The following is a 23,139-nucleotide window of genomic DNA, read 5'->3' as shown; positions in this document are numbered from 1 at the left end:
TGTAGGACAATCGTCATTTTCATACGCAGGTACCCCAACGCATGCATGTGTGTGTGAGGGGGAGCTTTAAAAATGTTTTATTTTTATTACATTTTTTATATGTCTCCTTATATGCTTAAAACATTTTTGGTTTCATTTTTATTTATTTATTTTTACGTAACTTTTATTTCTATAACATAGGGGACCAATAGCCCCATATGTGATAGCATATAGGTGACAGGTTCTCTTTATGGAGACACCCGGGGTCTAATATACCCTGGATGCCTCCTCTCTAATCCACTGCAGCTAATGAAACACATACCGTGTTCCATCAGCTGCTTCCCCCAGCACATATCCTGGAGAATGACAGCTCCAGTCCAGGAAGTGACATCATACATGTCACTTCCTGGTTTTAACAGCACACCGTGGCGCTGGTGGAAGTTATAGGTGGCTTCACAGCTGCTTGTATCACTCCCAGCCGCTAGTGTGTAAAAAAAACATGTCTACAGCACTGTAAAAACCAGAATCCCCAGCAAGTGGCTGGAGATTCGGATTCAGATTTTTACCCCCCCCCCCCAAATTCTGGCGCCCTAAGGCAGCTGCTTAAGCCGTCTTATGGCCCGCTGGCCCTCATCTTGCCAGCATTTCCTGCTACTCCTGTCTCCATTGCAGCAGGTGAGAATATTTTTAGTGCTTGCGGGTACTATACGGGGGAGCATGTGACAATATCTGAGTCTAGCAGCCAATCATTAGGTCCGAGGACGCTGTAAAACTGGCTGATGTTTGTGCAGTAATCCAGGGTGAAACTTTGCATTTGTGCAAGAGCTTCCTGTAATAAAGACTGTTCATGGCTGTTCTCCCTTTGTGTCGGGTGACTGGTCTTGTATACGCCCCTTTGTGATTTTTTGCAAGCAGCCTGCTGTAAATGGGCCTGCTGGGCCCCTCCCACAGCTCTGCACTCTGCACAGGCTATGTACAGCATAGGGATGATATTACTGTTACTTGTACATGGTAATATCTGGGTTTTAAATGCCATTGGGTGCATACAAAGCTGATTTATATCCTCTGTAGCTATTGAGGAATATATTTAAATACATTTTATACAATATTTGATGCCTGAAATTAAACTTTAAGGATTACGTAAAAACAAGAACTCTATAATCAAATATGTTGCTATTTATGTCCAATACCACTAAACCACAATACAATGGGGCATGCTTTGCAACAGCCCATAGTTTCCCAGGATTCCCTTGGGCTTCAAAACATCTAAGGAATAGAACTCCAAGAGAATACTGCATGGTTCAAAAACAGCCATATGATATGGCTATTTATATATTTTAGGGCTTATGTATGAAAACTAGGGATGCACCAACTCAATTTATTTTACAACAAGTATGAGTACCAATACCTTTTTTTTAGTACTCGCTAATACCAATTACCAATACCTACGGCAACTGTTTTTGTCAGCAATGGTACAAAGCATTGAAATGTAATTTACAAATTAAATACATTTTTTTTACACTTAATTTTGTAAAGCATGTAAATATATGTTAAAGGTGTATAAATATTACCAAACAAAGCAAACAAAAAAAAGTTTTATTATTAATAGTTAATAAAAATAGTGAAAAAAAAATCAGCAGGGAAATAATAAATAAATTGAGGCAAATAAGGATTTAATTAAGGCTGTTTAGAGTAAATAAGGGTTAATAAGTGGTTAAACAGAGGAACATTTAATAAAAAACACAAAAAAATTTTTTTTTTTTACTTGACTACTTGCTTTAACCACTTTAGCCCCGCTCACTGTGCCTCTACTGCGGCACAGTGGCTCGTTCCCGTCCAGCGACGTAGACCTACGTCGCTGGACTCCTCCCCTTGTGGGCGGTGCTCGCGCGCCGTCGGAGGCTCGCTCCCTCTGTATTCAGTCACAGCGGGAGTCGGGCCAGGGGAGGAGCAGCGGCGATCGCCACTGCTCTTCCCCGATCGTCGGGGAATCGAGTTTGGAGATCCGCCCGCTTGTGTAAACAAAGTGGGCAGATCTGCTAAGTCAGTGGTCCTCAACCCTGGCCTACAGGGCCCACTAACAGGCCAGGTTTGTAAGATAACTGAAATACATCCCAGGTGATATCATTTGCTGCTCAGTGATTGCAGTACTCTAGTCTGCATCTCCCCAAGGTAATACTTAAAATCTGGCCTGTTAGTGGGCCCTGAGGACCGGAGTTGAGGACCACTGTCCTAAGTGACAGACAGAGACAGATTGCAGGGTTCAGCATAGCTGAACATGTGATCTGTCCCTGTGTCACCTCCCCCCACACACGTTAGTAAGCACCAGGCATACATTAACCCCTCCCTCTCCAATAAAATTAACCCCTTCCCTGCCAGTGTCATTTTTACAGTAAAAGTGCATATTTATAGCACTGATTACTGTAGTAATGTCACTGGTACCCCCAAAAGTGTCAAAAATGTCAGTCAAGGGTCCGATCTGTCCGCCGCAATGTCGCAGTCCCGCAAAAAAAAAAAAAAAAAATCGCAGATCGCCGCCATTACTCGTTAAAAAAAAAAAACACCAAAAATGACAGAAATCTTTCCCTTAGATAGTAAACGCAATAACTTTTACGCAAACCAATCAAAATACGCTTATTGTGATTTTTTTTACCAAACATAGGTAGCAGAAAACAAATTGGCCAAAAATGTAAAAAAAATTAGATTTTTGCATTTTTTGGGGGGGAATTTCATATAAAAAAATGTGAAAAATATTGTTATTTTTTCAAAATTTACGCTCTTTTTTTGTTTATAGCACAAAAAGTAAAAATCACACAGGTGATCATATACCACCAAAAGAAAGCTCTGTTTGTGGGAAAAAAAGGACGTAAATTTCGTTTGGGTACGGCGTCGCACGACCACGCAATTGTCAGTTAAAGTCGCACAGTGCCAAATCGCAAAAAGTGGCCTGGACGTAAGACAGCAAAATCCTCCGGTGGTAAAGTGGTTAAATTGACTTCATCTGCAGATCGAAGTTCATTCCTTTGATCTGTAGATGAAGAAACAAAAAGATACTTTATTTTAGTGTTTCAGTGGATGTTGTTAATAAAGATTGCCCAGCTTTTTTTTTTGACAGCTCCAATTGCTGGACTTCTTTAACACTTCAGCTATCAACAGGGGAACCCTACTGATAGCTGAAAGCATCATCCGTTGTGATGAACGAGGCAGCCCCGCTCCTTAACAACCAATGCTTTTTCTCTTTTTTTTTTTTTGACATTTCAGCTGTCAGTGGGGGAATCGTTTCAGGTATCGGTGCAATTGCATGAGTACCGATACTCGTGCAGATGCTTAGTATCGGTACCAATACCAATACCGGTATCGGTGCAACCCAAATGAAAACTATGCTAGCAGAAAATGTCTTGTTGCAAACAGAAAACTATTAAAAAAGGCAAAGTATGGAGGCTTAGTGGTTGGCACTTGTGTTGTGTAGTGCTGGGGACCCAAGTTCAAATCCAAACCAGGACATTACCTGCATGGAGTTTGCATGTTGTGCTTGTGGGGGGGGGGTTTTCTCCCACGCTTCAAAGACATACTGGTAGATTAATTGGCTCCTGTCTAAACTGGCTATATGTGATATAGGGACCTTAGAGTGTAAGCTCCTTGAAGCAGGAACTGATGTGATTATGCAGTATATAAAGTAGAGCTGCACGATTCTGGCCAAAATGAGAATCACGATTTTTTTGCTTGGAATAAAGATTATGATTCTCTCACGATTCTCTGTGTAACATCTTTTACATTATAAAAAAAATTGGGATAACTTTACGGTTTTGTTTTATTTTTTTACATTTTTTTATTCATTAAAGTGTATTAATTGCGTTTGAAAGACTGCTGCGCAAATACAGTGTGACATAAAAATTTACAACAATCACCATTTTATTCTGCAGGGTCTCTGCTAAAAAAAATATATATATAAATGTTTGGGGGTTCTAACTACTTTTCTAGAAAAAATAAACTGATTTAACTTGCAAGCAACAAGTGTAGGAAAAAGGTTTAGTCTTTAAGAGGTTAAACTTCCTTCCTCCGGCAGAGGGAAAGAAAAGATACAATGTAATCATTTGTGTTTACAGTTCAGTGCGAGACTAATGCTGATAGGCTTTTGCGGGAGGCTTTTTTTTTTGACAGCTGCTCTCTCATAGCTATGTAAAGAATCGAGCAAGTGTCATGTTAAGATCGTCAGGGGGAGTGAATCGCGATCTCGATTCTGTTACGATTAATCGTGCAGCTCTAATATAAAGTGTAGCATAAATTGTTGGTGCTAAATAAATCCCATATAATAAATAAAATAATATTAACATTCAACAGTCATGTCTACAGGCAGTCCATGGTTTGACATAGATAAGCCCCAATCTTGTTTGCACAGAATATTTGGTTTTCTCTTTGTCTATACTGGCATACATAGACTCTTTGCAGTGCAATCTTCCTTTAATAGTAATAAAATAAATATTGATTAATAAACTATAAACTACGAGGCTCAGTCAAATGTTAGCTGAGACTCATCTTTCAAAGTGTCAGTAATAAGAGCTGTTATTTGTACGGGTAGTCAGCATGCCTATCCAAACTTTCAGACTCCAGTGCTCATAGCACAGACTTTTTGATACAAGAAAAAACATTTGATCTGCTGCTGGTTATTGGTTCCAGCTCAGTAAATGAAAGCCATTCCAGTTAATCATACAGTTTGGGAACTGTGTAACCCTTCACAAGTTAAAGGCTAACTTTCCCACTCCCATAGCACTGCTTTCTAAGATGTGAGTTCAAATTCTAATTTGCACTTCTAAATGGGTTCAAACACAGGGCCACACAAGTAGGTCCAAAGGTGACCTTCAAGCAGGCCCCGGAAAACGTTTGAATTGAAAGCTAAGTCCAATAAAAACTGACACATTCGTTTTGGATGGACACCAGAGGATTGAATCATCCAACAGTGTTTTAAAATATCCAGGGACACTTTGATCACAGTATGTTCGTTTTCGGTGTTATTTTTTTCCACATAGAGCTTGCAGAGCTGGAAACAAGTAAAAATCCTGTCCTCTACCTCCCCTAAATGCCCTTTGTTCTAAACCAGGGGCCTCCAAACGTTTCATTTCGAGGGCCACATCAAATGTTTTACACATACTCACAAGCCGAAAAAAAAAAGATTTATCAATAAATTTGCAGCAGCAGAATAGAAAAACATTTTCCAGACTGCTGGTAGCGGGGCTGGATGGTGCACCTGTATCCTCCTCCTGCAGATAAATGTTGTAGCCTCATGCAGCAGGTTAAAGTGATATTAAAATCTATTTTATTTATTTATTTTTTAAATAACAAACATGTCTTTGTTATTTGCTCTGTGTTTTGCACAGAACAGCCTGATACTCTTTTTTTGGGTCCCCCACCAGCACTCCTGGCCCCTCCCTATTGCCAAGTGCCCCCCAAAGCAAACAGCTTGCTATGGGGGCACCTGAGCAGGTTCTCTCCTGCGCATCCATTCACACACAGAGCTGCAGCTTGGCCCTGCCCCCTCTCTGCTCATAGGCTCAATGGCTGTGATTGACAACAGAGGGAGCCAATGTCTGCTGCTGCTGTCTTAGCCAACGAGGAGGGAGAGTCCCTGGAGAGCCAAGGCTCTCATGCATATTGCTGAAGGAAGATCCGGCTGCTACACAGAGAAGTTTTTTACCTTCATACTTTGTATATAGAATGCATGAAAGTAAAAAACCTTTAGGCTTTACAAGCACTTTAAAGTTCTAGTGTGCATTAGGGCCTTACATATGTGTCATAGAGTCTCTCTGTAAATTTGTGTCCCCATCACTCATCAGTGCTTCCTTAGAAATTGGTGTCCCCTTTATTGCCCCCCACACATTTGTTTCCTCCCCATCAGTCTTTCTGTACTTTACCGCTGTACAGTGTGCCTTAGGTTCAGATCTTCTGCACCTCCGGGTCCACCCAGATGTTACACAGGTATGTGGTATGCAAAATTACAGCGCTAAAGGACACCAATATAAGCAGCGGGTGGGAGCCAGGAGGTGCAGCCAGTCTGCACTGAAATACCTCATTGGTTGAAGCCAGATGCCGGGAGTGGTTGCGGGACCTGTGCTGCATACTGCTGGGGTGGGGATGATTATGCATCACAGGAATCGCAACACGAAAAAGCTTTGGCAGAGATACTGTCCCTTCAGTGAGTCTGATGACTCTAGCTGCACGCCGGTAAAAACGTCCTAGTGGGCCGGATGTGGAGACCCCAGTTCTAAACTGTCCTTAATGATAGCAGTTAAAGTGGTTGTAAACCCTCACATATACCCAGTGAAGTGAACAGCCTCAGATGATACACAGAGATGAAACAAATGTTCCTACATAGGTTTTACCTGTTTATCTGCAGTCTTTTTCTTGCTACAACCCTCCAAAAGGGCAGATTGTGTTACAAATCTTTCTTCATCTGTCAGAAGCACAGAGGATGGGGCAGAGAGACTGCAGTTACAGTGTGTGAGAGCTGATTGGAGGAAAGGAACATACCCCCCTCAACACAGCAGAAGAACTGTGTTGTGAATAGACAAGCTCCGTTCTGTGCTTCAGCCCCCCCCCCCCCCCCTCCACACACAAATGTAATCTTATTTGTTGGGAAAACTTCTCAGAAGTGACTCATGCTGATAACTGAGGAAGGAAGCACCAGAGAGCGATGAAACTTAGATCTTTGGAGAGAGATTAGTAAACACTACAGGTATATGTGCTTAGTTCAGATTCCATGACTGAGGTTTTCAACCACTTTGAGCCTACAATTTTCTTTTCCCCTAATGCTGGTTAAATAGACTAGGGCCTTTTGCACTAGGTACTGATGTTTGAGCATCAGCATTTCTGGACGTAATTTCAGGTGTTTTTGTTACATGTATTCGAACACATTTACACGTCAGTAAAAAAAAAAAAAACGATGCACTGAGCTTTCTCAAGCTGCAGTGTGCAAGAGGCCTAACCTTACATGATGCCTCTGGGTGAGCACTGGCGCCATTGTCTAGGTGTTGGGTGACTCCTTCTTCTTCCTTTGTCCTACAGTGTCACCCTTGCATGACATCCCTGACATTGCCTAGAGTGGCAAGCTACTCTTCCACCCTCCTGTGTCTTCCAGTGTGCATGCTCCCCCCCCCTCCTATGTCCTCAGGTGTTCAGGACATTTAAAAAAAATAGGTCTGATCGTCAGGCACTTCAAACAGCTATACTGATTTTAGTTAGTGTCTTTGGAATGTGCATTAAGTTCCTCCCTCCTCATCAGTTGGTTAGAGCTGAATCCAGGTATGGATTTTATTGCATAGTTACACTGGGCCAGTTTAGACTAATGCAAGTATGCATATGCCACACCTGTTTGGATCCCCCTGAAGGAATCACTGAAGTAGTGGCCACTACTAAAATGATTGTTGCTGTCTTCTGGATCCCATGGCATCCCCGCCGCACCTTTCTTCCTTGGTCAATCGATAATTGCATTCATTGAGAAAAATAAAAGGTGTTCTGTGAAGAGACAAGACCTGGAAGACAGCGGGAATAACTGCAGTAGTGATGTTCGCTGTAGTATTTCTCCACTTCCACAGTAGTTCCACTGGTATGGTATAGGAATACTTACTTTGGTCCAAGCTGAACCAATGTAACTGTGCAATAAAATCCATACCAGGTATTTACCTTCAAAGAAAAATTCCAGTTATGGCAATTTTTACTTAAGCTTGAACCAAGGTAAGTATGTATGTGCCATACCTTTGGGATTCCCCCTGGAAGCTGAAAATCACAGTAGTGGGCTCTGTTACTCCAGTGATCTCCACTAGCTTCCAGGTCCCGTGCCAAGCATACACCCTGCACTGTAAACACAGGAGGTTGATTGCTCTGTATGGGCATTATTCAGGGAATATTTTTGCATCAATTTTACTCAATTAATGCAAAGCGTTCTGGGGCATAAGGAGGAAGGAGAGGAGTCACGAGTGAACCCAGGAGTCACGAATACATTCCCTGGTGGGGGAGACCACCCAAGACCGGTTGATCCCCTTTGTCGTAAGAAAAGAGAGGATCCATGTCATCTGGTGAGTTTTTCTGACATCCCCCGAGCCCTCGTGGTGTCCCTGGCCTCCATCTCTTGCATGAGTTAGCAGTGCAGTCTTCTTTTTCCTGGGATTCACATAATACCTGATCACCCTGCCTGAAACTCCAACCTGTTTTGGACTTGATAAAGTTATTCGGACTATCTCACCTTGTATAACACTTTAATTTGATTATTTCATTTGTCATATCTTTCTTGGATTTATTTGGTAAATTAGCACAGTTTGTGTCTTTGGCTATTCCTATCCCCTTTTTTAGGGTATATGTACACATTATTTTATTTGTATTAAGTGATTTAGTACACACACCAACACAATTTTTTATTTTTTTTTGTTATTTTACCATTGTGCACCCCCTCTTTTTTTGTATTGGGGGAACAACAATTTTTCAACACAAAAAATCATTTCACCATCCACTGTTTAATAATACACTTTTTATCATATATTTATTATGTTTTTTTTTTTAGGAGTCTATGAGGTTTTTCCACATACTGTATATTGGTTTAACTTTTAGCAAGCACAGACCCGTGGGGGTAGGTGCTTTCACCTTTCCCCTTTTTTCCACCAAGATACCTTGTCCATCAAGATACCTTGTCTAATCAGAGAGCACTTGCATTGATTGAGAAAATGAAAATTATCCGAAGGACACCCTTGCAGAGTAGGCAACCTCCTGTGTCCAGAAAGCAGAAGTACAGCTGCCCGCAATGGGATCCAGAAGCCAGTTAAGCACTTTGCAAAACTGTTGCCTCTATATAAATCCTTTATAAAATAATAATTGTTAAATCACTGCAGTAACGTTGCCTGCTACAGTGATTTCCAGCTTCAACATGGATCCCACAGGTATCACACATACATATCTACCCTGGTCCAAGGATTGCCATACCTGGAATGCAACCTTAAAGCGGAACTAAACCCATCGATTTAACAGTTTAAAAAAGTTACATTCCTGGCAAGTGCCAGGAATGTAACTGTCACAAAGGTTGTGCTCTCAACCAAACTGTCAAACCATCATAATGGCTGGTGTCATACCTGATCACATATGCAGCGTCATGGCAGTTGAAGATCAGACAGAGGACGAGATGGTAGCTTCCTTGCTGAAAACGATGGGACGGTTTAGTTCCATTTTAGGTTTTGTGTAATACAATACTTCGAAATATTAAGGACTATATATCAAACTGAAAAAGTGATAATTAATGAGTTAAGACGTTAAGTGGGGTTTAATTGGAAAAAAGGGACAGTCGCTCAAAGATAATTTAGAGAAAATGTAGAAATACTACTATACAGCAGAATAAATGCTATGATAGACTGACTGGCAGGAGTTCACCATAGGAAATGCAATCTAAGCAATGTACGGGAGCAGTAAGGATATTTCCTGCTAACAGAGTTCAATCTCTGAGTAAGGACATCCTATTTCGCAACCTTAGCAAGCAAGTTTGAAGATACTTTGCATTTAAAGCTGCATATAAAAGAACATAAAACGGCTTTCAGCTCAGATACCTCACATGACTCCACAAAGAAAACATTAGAAAACCACTTGTCCACCACAGGTCACTGTGACCACACTGTCTTGGGAGGCAGAACTGTCAAGCTTTGTTCATGGGAGTTTCAACGCCAACAAAAACAAAGTGAATAAAGAAACAAAGAGGTAATATAAACATAAAAATATGGGAAATTGAAACTGAAAAGTTTATTTTGTTAAATTTAGTAACATCTTCAGATTCATCGAAAGACCAGCTTATATCACTGACATGTTTCTTTCAATCTATAGCTACAGTGGAACTACTAGTTCCACCATGATCTAAAGCTAACCACAAATTACAATCTGATTGTACAATCTCTCAACACCTGTTTTCCAAATGAACGAGGTGGGGAGGTGGGGGGTTTGTGGCAGTTGGTGTCACAATCTACCCTTGTCCAATCAGACAGTGCCTTGTATTCACCTAAAAAATACAAGACGTTCTATGAATGGCGGCAGTCCTGAGCAAGCAACCTCTTCTTTCCATGTACTTCAGGGATTGGCTAGGTATGGCACATACAAATTTACATTGGTCCAGGCTAGACCTATGTAACTACTGTATGTAACAATTGCCATACCCAAACTTCAAAGATGAATTTCACACCATGGACCCATTTATTAATGTCATCTGCAGCCTTGGATCATGTCTGGTTGCCACAGTTTATATCTCCATCACATGAGTCGCCCCGTAAGTAAAGTAAGATGTTTTACAGTTATTGATGTCACCACCTGGCTACAGTAAAGCGGTCACACCACAGGTACAATAAAGGTTTGCTGGAGCGATTTACTTACAGAATGCAGAGGCGGCTGGTGCTCACCTCTTCTCTCTGACGCTCTGTTTTTGGTGAGTCCTTCGCATCCTAACATAGGCTCATGCATATGGTCATAAATATCCATAATGAGTGTAATGGGGTCATATGTTAGATTCCAGGAGTGAAAGGTGCAGCCTACAGCCAGTAGAAATCATTGGCAGGCAGCTGCTGTACATATATACACACATATATATATATATATATATATTATATATAACGCATGAATTATAATCAAATCAATAATATAATTTTATATATATATATATATATATGTGTGTATATAGGTATATATATATATATGTGTGTGCACACATATATATATATATCTATATATATATATATATATATACACACATACATACAAAAGTCCAAGGATTGCTGCACTTGTGATGGATTAAAAAGGAAAAAAATATATATTTACATACAAAATAGTTGCATAATGTTCCACAACAGTTTCGGGCTATATGCCCACGCCCTTCTTCAGGTAACAACAAACATACAATAACAACTCCTTTATATCCATTTATGTAGACACATTTTACACCAGGAACCAATTAGGTATTAATTATACAAATAAGTAAAGCAAGGAACCTGAATTAATTCATCCTAATTCCTAGAGTGATGGTTAAACGAGATGCAATCACCATCCAACATCTTACAATTAAGTAAGTGCCGGTTCACACTGGTGCGAAGCGGGAGCCCTGCGAATCACACCCGACTCGCAGGCAGTTCACACTGCCATATGCGAACTGCGGGAGTGTCAATACAAAGTTAATGATACCCCCCGAATAGTTCGCATATCGCAGTGCAAACTGTCAATTCGGACAGGAATCAGATCGCATAGGTGTGAATACCCATGCGATCGGATTCTGGTGTGGAACAAAAAAAAGGTACTGCACGACTTTGGTCCGAATGTGATGCGAATTCAGCCATACAATCTGTATAGCTGAATTTGCATCGCACAGACATCGCATGTGATTTGAAGAGCAGTGCGGTGCGAATCACATGGGATGTCTGACATTGCTATAGTGTGAACCGGCACTAAAGCTAGAAACCTGAATTAATTCATCCTAATTCCTAGAGTGATGGTTAAACGAGATGCAATCACCCTCCAACATCTTACAGAGAATAATCCGGTGTTAACCTATTACCAAGAAAGATTTATATACAATTAATAAATTGATAGTAAAAAACACATGCCCTGTACTTAGGAGCAAGATGTATAACTACAAATTTTAAAAAATGATCTTACATGCACAGATATGCCCTACAAAATATATACAAAAGTCCATTATTCATTTTTTTATCTTTTAATTGAAGAAATGACACCTCTGTCAGAAGAAATCTTCCAAGGAAATTCTCTCAGAAGACCTTCTCTAAATGTAAGGGGGTCAATTCATTACAGAGATGCAGATCAAAATCAGAGTTCAGGCCTCTGGGTTGTAATGTATCTAAACCATGTATCCACCGAACTTCCAATTTTGTAAATTTTGTTCCCAATTCCCTCCTCGTCTATTTTGGGGAATTGCATTGATAACCATATACCCAAGCAGTAACCCTACACTATGAAAGTTTACATCCCCCTGGGGTATTTAAATCTATCCCAAAAAGCCAACTAATAGGGGTTAAAAGAATTATCAGCAATCAGGCAGATGGAGAGAATAGTTAAATGAAATGGAGAATAAGATAATGCAGAGGGGTTATCCTGTACAAACCATCAGGGGAGAGAGGAGTAATGTGGATAATACAAGGAAAAAGACTAAAATAGAAAAAAGGATGTCTTTTGTATCACAATACCATCCTCACTCATATCGAGTGTATAATATCATTTAAAAAACATTGGCATATACGTAAAGAAAACTTTCCCCAAATCCCTGAATTTAAAAGTCTCCAGTTTTCTTCATATCGTAAAGCTGGCCATACACTAGCCGAAAAATCGTTCAAAAATCTGTCATTTGGTTCGATCGTTCGTTTTTCGTCTAGTTAATGGGCACAAATAGAATATCGTTTTTAACTTTTCAGAGCCGGAAAATCGTAGGAACACTTTGGAAAATTCTGCCGAACTAAGGATAAATTGAAAGGTTAATGTGTTTCACGACCGAACTGTTTGCACTAGGCATATGTGACAAACTGAACGAAAAACGTCCATAGAACGATTTATCGTTCAAATTCGGTCATTACATGGTGGCACGATCATCTGCTCTCACGCCTGATTTTTTGTGGAGTTCGAAAACGTTTTTTCGGCTAGTGTATGGCCAGCTTAAGGGTAGAACCATACACAGCAGACTTGTCAAATCAGATCTGTCAGAAAGTACCGACTTTAACCTTTTTGGGGCCACATTACAACGGATCATATCCATGTTTGAACTGCATACAATGCAGGTCAATGATAAAAGGAAAGCATTTCACACACCCACATTGAGGTACAAAAATTTAAGGCCAGGTTCACACGTATGCAGCCTCAGGTTCGTGCCTGGGGTCCGGTGCGTCCCTGTTCACTGGTTCAGGTGCGAATTAGGTCTGATTTTTGGCCGGATTTCGCACCTGATTTGGACCAGAAGACGAACAGGGCCCTTTTTCAATATCCCTGGACCTGAGTGAACAGGCTCCGTTGAGAGCCAGACACACTCCCCTCTCTTGTGAATAAGATGTGGGGAAACCTGCATCCAATTTGCATATGTGTGAACCCAGCCTCAAGACTATTAGGCTGCATTCACACTTGAGCATAGCGTTTTACCGCGGTTTTTTAACCGCGATTGTACCGCGATTTCAGGCGTTTTTGGAGGCAGGCATTGACATCTATCAAAAACGCTGGTAATCAGCCCAAAAAGAAGCTCATGTACTTTTTTCAGCTACAGGCGTTTTGCAAAACGCTCAGATGTGAACAGGGGCCATTTAAATGAATGGGGTTTTACTTGTTGGGCGTTTTCTCAAAAACGCCCAGGTGTGAATAGAGCCTTATACTTGCTAATCATTGTATGTGGTATATATAATTAGCTACCCATGTAGCCTGTTATATGTGGGGGAACAACACAAAAAAATAAAAGATCGTATTGCCAGGCACAAATACTCAATATGAGATAAATTGGCAAAACTACCACTTGCTCGACACTTTGTGGAAATTAGACACGGGAGTCTCACAGCTTAGGTGTATGGTTATCAATGCAATTTCCCAACATAGACGAGGAGGAATCGGGAACTAAATTTCCAAAAATTAGAGGTTTGGTGGAAACATTGTCTTGATACATTACAAGCCAGAGGCCTGAACTCTGAATTTGATCTACATGTCTTTCTTTAATGTATTGACCTCCTTGATTTTTTTCGGGCAGAGGTCTCATTTCTTTTATTAAAAGATACTAAATTAAGAATGGACTTTTGTATATATTTTGTAGGGCATATCTGTGCATGTAAAATAATTTTATAAAGTTTGCAGTTATATATCTTGCTCCTTAGTACATGTGCATTTTTACTATCTATTCATTATTTGTATATATATATATATATATATATATATATATATATATATATATATATATATATATATCTTTCTTAGTAATAGGGTAAAACCTGAATATTCTCTGTAAGATGTTGGATGTGATGGCATCTTGTTTAACCATCACTCTAGGAATTAGGATTAATTAATTCAGGTTTCTTGCTTTACTTATTTGTATAATGAATACCTACCGTAATTGTTTCCTGGTGTAAAATGTCCCTATATAAATAGATGTAAAGGAATTGTTATTGTATGTTTGTTTCTACCTGAAGAAGGGTGTGTGCATTATAGCCCGAAACTGTTGTGGAACATTATGCAACTATTTTGCATGTAAATATATATTTTTTGTTTCCAATAAATTATAAGTGCAGCAATCCCTGGACTGGTTTTTATACATGGCCCTTGGGAGGGTCTGATTGCATGCACTGGAAGAGCTCTGTAGTGCTGTTTATTTCACCTGTGGATCTATATATACAGCGGGTAAAATAAGTATTGAACACGTCATCATTTTTATAGGTAAATATATTATTCTAAAGCGGAGTTCCAGCCACAAAATCGACATAGTCGATTTTGGGCCATCCGCTTGCTTTTCGTCACCTGAAAAATAAATGGATAGTTACGATTTTTTTTTGTTTACTTACCTTGTTATTGAAGAAAAATATACTCACCTTTCTTGCACTTCCTCCCTCTGCGGCCGCGGCCCACGCCATCACTTCCCCTTTGCATTGCTTCCTGGGAGCTGAACGTCATCGCTCCCAGGAATCAATGTGCCTGCACCGGCCCCGCTCGTCACTTCTGGTGCGGCGCTGCATTCCCTTCTAAACAGCTTCTGGGCATGCCCAGAAGCTGTGGAGGGATGACGCGCCCGCATCGGAAGTGATGAACGGGGCCGGTGCAGGCGCATTCTGGGAGAAGAGGACACGGAAGAGGACGCAGAAGAGGACGCGCCGGCTTAACTGCCCACATCCGAGATGGCAGCGCTGGAGAAGAAATTTTCAAGGTATTTCTTCTAAAAGGTAAGTGTGACCCGGGACAGTACAGAGGCTATCCATTGTGGAATGTACTAGCCCTGACTGTCCCGGGGGTATTTTTATTGAAAAAAAAAAATTTGTGGCCAGAACTCCGCTTTAAAGTGCTACTGACATGAAATTTTCACCACATGTTGGTAACAACCCATGCAACTTATACATACAAAGAATCCAAAACAAGTTCAGAAATAAGTTATGGAATGGAATGACACAGGAAAAAAGTATTGAACACGCTAACTGAAATGTATTTAATACTTCATACAAAATCCTTTGTTGGTAATGACAGCTTCAAGATGCCTCCTGTATGGAGAAACTAGTCGCAAGCTTTGCTCAGGTGTGATTTTTGCCCATTTTTCAACACAAAGTCTTCAAATCTTGAAGGTTCTATAAGCTCTGATCTTTAGTTCTTTCCATAGATTTTCTTCTGGATTCAAGTCAGGTGATTGGCTGGGCCATTCTAGCAGCTTTATTTTCTTTCTTTAAAACCAATTGAGGGTTTCCTTGGCTTTGTGTTTGGGATCATTGTCTTTCTGAAATGTCCACCCTCGTTTCATCTTCATCATCCTGGTAGATGGCAGCAGGTTTTTATCAAGAATGTCCTGGTACATTTTTCCATTGATTCTTCCTTCAATGACATGAAGGCTGCCAGTACCATACACTGAAAAACAGCCCCGCACCATGATGTTCCCACCACCAATCTTCACTGTTGGTATGGTGTTTTGCGGGGGTTGTGCAGTGCAATTTGACCTCCACACTTGATGTGTATTATAGCATCCAAAGAGTTAAATTTTGGTCTCATCTTATCAGACTATATTCTCCCAGTATTTCACAGGCTTGTCAAAATGTTGTGCAGCAAACTGTAAACGAGTTTCAACATACTTCTTCAGCAATATAGTTTTTCATGGTGAGAGTGCATACAGCCAGTGCTGTATTTTGGCCTAGGCCAACAAGGCCCAGGCCTAGGGCGGCACTTTGCAGGGGGGCAGCAAAAAATCCACCCCCCCTCCACCTGAGACTTTATTGGCCACTGGTTGCTAGAGCCACCTCTTTCACCCCCCTCTCTCTCACCCCCCTCTCTCTCACTCACCCCCTCTCTTTCTCTATCTCTCTCCCCCTCTCTCTCTCTCACCCCTCCTCTCTCTCACCTCCTTCTCTCTCTCTCACCCCCCTCTCTTTCTCTATCATCCCCCCCTCTCTCTCTCTATCATCCCCCTCTCTCTCTCTCATCCCCCTCTCTCATTCCCGTTCTCTCTCTCTCATCCCCCCTCTCTCTTGCTCTCCCTCTCATCCCCCCTCTCTCTCTCATCCCCCCTCTCTCTCTCACCCCCCCCTCTCTATCTCATCCCCGCTCTCTCCCCCCCCTCTCTCTCTCTCTCTCTCTCTCTCTCATCCCCCCTCTCTCTCTCTTTGATCCCCCTCTCTCTCTTATTCCTCCTCTCTCTTTCATCCCCCTCTCTCTCTCCCTCCCTCTCTCACCCACCCCCCTCTCTCTCCCTCCCTCACGCACCCCCCTTTCTCTCTCCCTCACCCACCCCCGCTCTTTCTTCCACTCCTTCCCGTGAGATCTCAGGGGTTCATTCCAATTTTGGAGGGAGTCACATCCATTAAAAAGGAGTGGGGCAGATTTACATGGGGGGTGCCCAATTTTAGTCTTGCCTAGGGCAGCACAAAACCCAAATACACCACTGCATACAGCCCATGGCGGGTGAGTGCATTACTTTTTGTTATTTTTGAAATAATTGTACTTGCTAATTCCAGGTCTTTCTGAAGCTTTCTACAAGTGGTCCTTGGCTCTTGGACAACTCTTCTGATAATTCTTTTCACTCCTCTGTCAGAAATCCTGGGATGTGCACCTGGCCGTGGCCGGTTAATGGGGAAATTATGTTCTTTCCGATTCCGGATTATGGCCCCAAAAGTGCTCACTGGAACATTCAGAAGTTTAGAAATCCTTCTGTAACCAATGGCATCACTATGTTTTGCAACAATTAGGTTGGGAAGGTCTTAAGAGAGCTCTTTGCTTTTACCCATCATGAGATGTTTCTTGTGTGACACCTTGGTAATGAGACACCTTCTTATAGGCCATCAGTTGAGACTGAACCAGCTGATATTATTTGCACTGACAAGGATCAGGATTGCTTTCTAATTACTGATAGATTTCATCTGGTGTCTTGGCTTTCCATGCCTTTTTGCACCTCCCTTTTTTTATGTGTGTCTTTCTATTTTATTACACATAATTTCATTTCTGAACCTATTTGTTTTGGTTTCTTTGTATGTATGGATTCCATGGGTTGTTACTGACACGTGGTGAACATTTTATGTCAATAACACCTTAAGTACCGGTTCACACTAGGTCGCTTTGACTTAGGGGGCGACCTGTGAAGTCGCGTGCAGCGCGACTTCGGTGCGACTTGCACGGACTTCATAAAATGAATGTCTATGCAAATCGCTCCAGGTCGCCCAGAAGTAGTACAGGACCCTTTTTCTAAGTCGGAGCGACTTGTGTCGCTCCTATTAGAACGGCTCCTGTACCAGTCAATGGACCGCAACAGTGCGTGACTTGTCAGGCTCACCAAGCCGCCTGACAAGTCAGACTAGTGTGAATGGACACTTAGCAACATGTCTACCTATAAAAATGGTGATGTGTTCAATACTTATTTTACTCGCTGTATTTACAGTATACTGTATATATACACAAATGTACACAAATTTGATTGAATATATGTGTAGAGGGCTGTATGTGTATTCCCAAATGCAGACCCTCTGAGTTCGGGGAGGCAAATACAGCTCCTTACACAGGTGGCCATTCGGATTCATGTATATATGTGTACAACTCATGTCTGCCATTGATTTATACAGGCAGACTGGCGGTGACTGTACATTGCGCCTGTCACTCACAGCAGAGAACATATAGCAGTGTTGTATGCTATGTGCCCATGTGCATGAAGCCTTACAATGCAGGACTGCTAATACTTGTACATTGTAACTGATGATCAGAGCTGCCACTGCCAACCAAAACATCTCAGGGGGACCAGTAGCATAGAAGGAGAAGGGTTTAGGTAAGTATGGTAAGTTTTTTTTTTTTCCTGGTACCCTAGGCAAAACATTAGCATTTAACCATTACAGTGCGGGAAATCCCAACGTTTTTTTTCTTTTACCTGGGATTCAAACCTATAGTGACATTATCAATATCCTTTTTCTCCAAAAATAATCCATACACAGCCACTAATTAATGATCCTGTAATCTGTTTTTAATGAAATCTTTTCTTACTGTGTTTGCGTCCTCCATAAGCTCCTGTACCTTTTCTCTCCCCCTCACTTCTGCTTGTTTGGAATGAGTAGTGCATGTCAGTTACAGTCATCTACACTACAAATCCCATAGTCTATAGTCCATCTCGGGAGCAAGTAGGAGAGGCTGGCTATGTTCCTACATATAAAATACTGTATATGTAAAGTGCTGCGTAAATTGACGGCGCTATATAAGTACCTGTAATAAATAAATAAATAAATAAAATACTGTGGGAGAACAAATGTAGCCACCTTCTAACATGAAGATGGATCACAATTTAAAAAATAAATACATTCGGAGATCTGGAGGAGGCTGAGAGCAATAGAATGTACTTTTGGAAGTTAGGAATATATATTTTAACGGAACATTTTTCAAGGCTGATAAGTTGCAAAATATAACATTTATGTTTTTGGCTTTAGATACATCTTAAGCATCGTTAACCCTGAATGAGCATGCAGAAAAGGAAAGAATAACAGGGTCAAAAAGCAAGGCAGCCAGGCAACTAGCATTTTCATTAGCAGATAAGCAATCCTTACACATTTCAGTACAGGTTCCCTTTGCTAAGCCAGTGCAACACTGTCAGACCTAACTCCATCTACAGTAGTAAGGAAAGTGTCATCACACTGCCAACACACTCAGCGATTGGCATCCACTGCCAGCAGCACAAACTGAAGGGGTTAAAAGTCTCCACCGGATGCCGATCAATAAAGAAGATCTGTCTATAAATATAACATTCCAGCCGGCAAGTGCAGAGGGAGGACAGGGGGGAGGGGGAGGGGGAGAATACCTGCACTATCACCGCTGTCCCCAAATATTGTCCCTGCAGATGTTCAGATGACATGGCAGTGCGAGAGATCGGACAGAGGTGACATCCCAAAGCCACACCCATCCAGCACAGCAGACCAGGGACCCCTGGGGGCCACACAGTCTCTGCTTTGTTGTCACTTACTGGCACTGCGGAAGGTGCTGAGGACTTCTTCCAGATGTGGCTCTCTGATTGTCCCGGCAGCGATGTCTTGTTTTCCAGACTTCTCTCTGAGTTCAGAAGAAAAAAAAATCTGACTTCCCCTCAGTCCGGAAACATTGAAGTGATGCAACAGTTCCCACATGTGGCTGCTGCTGATCTGACTCTGTGCTCTGTACAATCTACTGCTTATATGTATACAACTGCCACTGTACAGTGTACTGCTATTTTATGTATACAACTGCCACTGTACAGTGTACTGCTATTTTATGTATACAACTGCCACTGTACAATCTACTGCTTATATGTATACAACTGCCACTGTACAATGTACTGCTATTATATGTATACAACTGCCACTGTACAATGTACTGCTTTTATATGTATACAACTGCCACTGTACAATCTACTGCTCTTATATGTATACAACTGCCACTGTACAATCTACTGCTTATATGTATACAACTGCCACTGTACAATGTACTGCTATTATATGTATACAACTGCCACTGTACAATGTACTGCTTTTATATGTATACAACTGCCACTGTACAATCTACTGCTCTTATATGTATACAACTGCCACTGTGCAATCAACTGCTCTTATATGTATACAACTGCCACTGTACAATGTACTGCTATTATATGTATACAACTGCCACTGTGCAATTTACTGCTATTATATGTATACAACTGTCACTGTACATGTACTGCTTATATGTATACAACTGCCACTGTACAATGTACTGCTCTTATATGTATACAACTGCCACTGTGCAATGTACTGCTATTATATGTATACAACTGCCACTGTACAATGTACTGCTCTTATATGTATACAACTGCCACTGTGCAATGTACTGCTATTATATGTATACAACTGCCACTGTACAATGTACTGCTATTATATGTATACAACTGCCACTGTACAATGTACTGCTCTTATATGTATGCAACTGCCACTGTACAATGTACTGCTATTATATGTATACAACTGCCACTGTGCAATTTACTGCTATTATATGTATACAACTGTCACTGTACAATGCACTGCTCTTATATGTATACAACTGCCACTACACAATGTACTGCTATTATATGTATACAACTGCCACTTTACAATGTATTGCTATTATATGTATACAACTGCCACTGTACATTGTACTTCTGTTATATGTATACAACATACTGCAACTGTACAATGTATCCATATATTTACACCGAAGAATACTTCCAATCATTATTATTATTAATATTATTATTATATTTATACAGAAGAATACTGCCACATCTATGTACACAGCTCTGTACAATGTATCATTGTATTCTAATAATACAGAAGTATACAACAGCTCTGTACAATGTATCATTATTATTATTATATTTATACAGAAGAATACTGCCACATCTCTATACAATTTATCATTATATTTATATAGAGGAATACTGCTCTGTACAATGTATTTTTTTTTTTATTTATACAGAATACTGTCACTGTCTTGTGCAATGTGCTATTATTATTATTATTATTATTATTATATTTGTATAGAGGAATATTGTCACTGCTCTGTACAGTGTATTATTTTTTTCCTTCCTGGTCCAATATGCACTGGTTACCCCTATACCTTAAAAACCCTCAGTGGACCCCACCTATTTGAATAACTTAAAGGAGTAAAGTCAGAACGCTTTTTTTTTAATGCATTCTATGCATTAAAATAAAAAAAACATCTGGGTGTAGCAGCCTTCCCCAGCACCCCTAATACTTACCTAAACCCCTTCTCTATCCAGTGATGTCCATGGGTCCGGGACTCTCTCTCCTGATTGGCTGAGACACAGCAGCGATGCCATTGGCTCCCACGGCTGTTAATCAAAGTCAGTTAGCCAATCAGGAGAGAGAGGGGACAAGGCCTAATGGCAGCTCCATGTCTGAATGGACACACAGAGCTGCAGCTCAGCTCGGGTGCCCTTATAGTAAGATACTTGCTGTGGGGGCACTGGATGGGAGGGAGGGGCCAGAAGCAGCAACGAGGGACCCAAGAAGAGGAGGATCCGGGCTGCTCTGTGCAAAACCAACTGCACAGAGAAGGTAAGTATAACATGTTTGTTATTTAAAAAAAAAAAAAAAACAAGACTTTACAATCACTTTAAGACCCATCTCCCTGCTATCGTTTGTTTCCAAGCTTCTTGAACGCCTTGTCCAAAAACCGTATGAGTTGCTACTTAACCACTTAACGACCAGCCACGTAGACCTACGTCGGCTGACTTTGCGGGGTTATACCGGGATGATGCCTCTAGCTAGAGGCATCATCCCAGTACCGTTGTTTAGAGCCGACGGTTGGCTTTCCGTCGGTAACGACCGATGCGGCTCGGGAGCCGCTCGATCGTTACCCGGGGGGGGCGTGGCTTTGCTCGGGGCTCCCGTCCCACCGGGAGCCCCGAGCACCCAGCCGGCACGTCCGCCGGCTGGATGGAGTCCCGATGAATGCCGGAAACGGCATCGATCGGGTCTCCGATGACGTAACCCGGAGGCGGCGTCCATGACGTCACTTCTGGGTTACTGTTCTGCAAAAGGTGGCAGATTTGAAAAACGGCTGTATGCAAAAATGCCGTTTTCGGCGTTTTGCATACAGGGAAGTGTAGTGGAGGGGTCTAGGGTCTTTTAGACCCTCGATCCCCCCATAAAGTGTACCTGTCACTACATATTGGTGTCACAAGGGATGTTTACATTGCTTGTGACAGCAATAAAAGTGATCAGATTTTTTTTTTTTTTAAAAACCTGTAATAAAGTTAAAAAAAAAGAAAAAATAAATAGGAAAAAAAAAATGTAGCCGCCCCGGTCACCGTTAGCTCGCGCACAAAAAAAACGTATACGCAAGTCGAGCCGCGAATTAAATCGCTGTTCAAACCACACATGTGAGGTATCGCCGCGATCGTCAGAGCGTGGGCAATAATTTAAAAAAAAGAACTACACTCTAACTCTAAACTGGTAACCGTTAAAAAAATTTAAAGCGTCGCAGATTGAGATCTCTATTGACCGTAGTTTGTCGCCATCCCACGGGGGGGGGCACAATTTTAAACCGTAACATGTTGGGTATCTATTTACTCGGCGTGACATCACCTTTCACAATATACAAAAAAAATGGGCTAACTTTACTGTTTAGTATTTTTTAAATGCAGTGAAATGTGATTTTTCAATTTTTTTCCAAAAAAATGGCGTTTTAAAGACTGCTGCGCAAATACCGCGTGACAAAAAATTTTGCAATGACCGACATTTTATTCTCCAGAGTCTTTGCTAAAAAAATATATATAATGTTTGGGGGTTCTAAGTAGTTTTCTAGGAAAAAATACTGGTTTTAACTTGTAAACAAAAAGTGTCCGAAATAGGGCTGGGGGTAAAGTGGTTAACTGACAACATCCTTCTCGATCCCCTACAGTCTGGCTTCTGTCCACAACATTCCACTAAATTGCCCTACTAAAACTCAACAATGACCTACTAACTGCTAAAATCAATGGCCGCTACTCCATACTTGACCACCCGCTTCTCCAAAATAGACTCATCTCCCCGTGATTCTGCTCTTTCCTGGTTCATCTTCTACCTATCTCAGCGCACTTTCAGGCTCTGCTCACATCTAGGCTTTGGTGGGCGATTTTCTGCTCTAAGCCTCAGCTATAAAAATTCCCAATAGGACAAATCCCATTCATTTCAATGGCCCCTGTTCACATCTGAGTGTTCTGTCGCCCAGGAGAGGACTGGGCCAGGGGGCAGGGGGGCAATTGCCCCCTGGGCCACTCTGATGCCCTGTAAAATGGCTGCACTGCTTCTGCCACAAGCATGCCTAAAGGATTCCTGGTAAAGAAAAGTAAAAAGTCCCTGCTGCTGACCTACTGAGTGTGGGTTAAAGACAAGGACAGAGCGCAGGCCTCCATCTAACCCCCCCAGCATGAAAGGTGTAAACTGTGTCTGAGCAGAGGCTGGT

General features: G+C 41.4%; 1 protein-coding gene across 2 annotated transcripts in view; it reads right to left on the bottom strand.

The window, feature by feature from the left end:
- WIPF1 (WAS/WASL interacting protein family member 1) overlaps window positions 1–19,271 on the bottom strand; it is a 132,842-nt gene extending 113,571 nt beyond the window's left edge. For both annotated transcript variants that reach the window (XM_082261003.1, XM_082261004.1), the window contains exon 1: window positions 19,148–19,271. The gene's annotated coding sequence lies outside the window, so the exon portion shown is untranslated. The remainder of the gene's footprint in view (window positions 1–19,147) is intronic.
- Between the last annotated feature and the right edge of the window lie 3,868 nt (window positions 19,272–23,139).

This window comes from Pelophylax lessonae (assembly GCF_965119305.1).
Source record: "Pelophylax lessonae genome assembly, chromosome: 6".
Classification (NCBI taxonomy): domain Eukaryota; kingdom Metazoa; phylum Chordata; class Amphibia; order Anura; family Ranidae; genus Pelophylax; species Pelophylax lessonae.
This window is presented reverse-complemented; position numbering and strand designations above follow the sequence as displayed.